General features: G+C 50.1%; 1 pseudogene across 1 annotated transcript; it reads right to left on the bottom strand.

The window, feature by feature from the left end:
- Positions 1 to 394: 394 nt before the first annotated feature.
- On the bottom strand, positions 395 to 1,329 carry LOC308320141 (branched-chain-amino-acid aminotransferase, mitochondrial-like; annotated as a pseudogene). The gene has a single exon. The product of its transcript is annotated as a branched-chain-amino-acid aminotransferase, mitochondrial-like (transcript).
- Positions 1,330 to 1,765: the final 436 nt, after the last annotated feature.

Below are 1,765 nucleotides of genomic sequence, written 5' to 3'. Positions count from 1 at the left end.
CGTCCTCCCTTCTCACGCAGCAGAGGCGATGTATTCCTGCATGGCGGCATGGCGGAGTTTTCGGCCTCTGCCACAGAAAGCAGCCTACGGTTTACCCAGGGATGTGATTCACCAGCGGCGGATGTCGTCCGTCCCTGGCGGATCCGGGGAGAACATCATCTACGCCCTGCTCTGTACAGGGGCCTTGGTGTCATCTGTCTGGTATGCATACAAGACCACCATGTCGGACCATAACAGGTATAATGACCGCATCTCTCAAATCAATGCCCGGCCCAAGACAGAGTGGAAGGCCAAACCATGGCCACCTGAGGGCAGAGACTCAGAGTAGGTGTCATGCTAAAGTTTACTTCAGCGTCCTCTGCAACCACCTCTTTGAAGGTTGAGAATGAATGATCTAAACCACCAATGGAGCCCAGTCACTGTGTTTGCGTCCATACTGAATATTACTAAGTTCTTTGTGGAATCTCCTGGCCAGATCTGGACCATTCTGCATGGTGGGAAAGTCTTTCCTTTCTACAGCAGGCTGCTCACAGGACAAACGACGCAGGCAGTCCCTGCTCCGAACACTTCCAGAACCCTTCCCGAGTCCATGGCTCCAAGCAGCTCCTTCATGCCTATTTTGCGCTCTGTCACTTTAAACTCGCCCCACATTCTGGCCAGGTCCAGCAGAGACTGCCTGGTGATTCCAGGAAGAATGATGCCACCCTCCAGAGAAGGAGTGAGCAGCTCCTTCTCTCCAATCTCAGTGGACCAGTAGATGAAGAGGTTCATAGTGCCCACTTCGGTGATCTCCTCCTGTTCTCCGTGCAGCCACAGGACCTGCTGATACCCCTGTTTCACCGCCTCTACACTCTCTACACCAACGCTATGGTGGGCCTATAGTTTTCTCCCAACTTATACGCACCCACGCCTCCTTCCCAGGCCCTGACGAAGGCGGGGTCGGCCAGCAGGGAAATTGCTCGCAGAATCTGTGGCAAAGTAGGGCCCCACAGGTCCAGCGATGACAAAGAGCAGAGCTTCTCCCGGTCTGGACACACCTAAGCAGTGCCCTGTTCCTATGAATGTGGGCCTGATGTAGAGGCTTGCATCCGGGTGAAGGATCCGGGTGGTCTACCTGCACTAGCTTCCGGATGCACTCAAGTAGTTCCCCTTTGTCAAACAAAGGGAGGCAGCTCCGGTCAACATGGGACTGAACAGACGGACGTGCTCATCGACGCCGCAGTATGCCTTCATGCCTTCAAACAGCTCCACTGAGTAGTGCAGGGCAGAGGTGGCAGGGTGTAGGGACAGGTTCTGAAAGGGTTTTATCTGAGTTTTATTCTCAATCATAGCTCTGATAATGGGTAGGCAATACTAGGCAATGAACATTACTATATATGGACCGATCAGTAGATTTTATAACATAATGACAATAACGGATGTCATAGCAACCAAAGAATATATATAACGAACATTCCTTTCTCTTTCATTGGCAGCGAATGTCTTTGCAAGTTAAATTTATTGTTAGATTACAAACGTGTAAGAATTATTGACGCCTTATCAAAGCCGATAAAATATAAATGTTAGAGACGAAGCCCTACTGTAGGACATCCATCAATAAGGTTTCACTGTAAATCTAAAATATCATTGAATTGGGATTCCGCAATGATCATCCCAATTCGATGCTTCACCTGTGGCAAGGTCGTGGGGAACAAGTGGGAATCATACCTTGCCCATCTTCAAGGGGAGTATACTGAGGGTGATGCCCTTGATGCACTGAATCTGA

This window comes from Protomyctophum bolini (assembly GCF_963924005.1).
Source record: "Protomyctophum bolini genome assembly, chromosome: 8".
Classification (NCBI taxonomy): Eukaryota; Metazoa; Chordata; class Actinopteri; order Myctophiformes; family Myctophidae; genus Protomyctophum; species Protomyctophum bolini.
The sequence above is the reverse complement of the archived record's forward strand: the minus strand, read 5'-3'. Positions and strand labels throughout refer to the sequence as shown.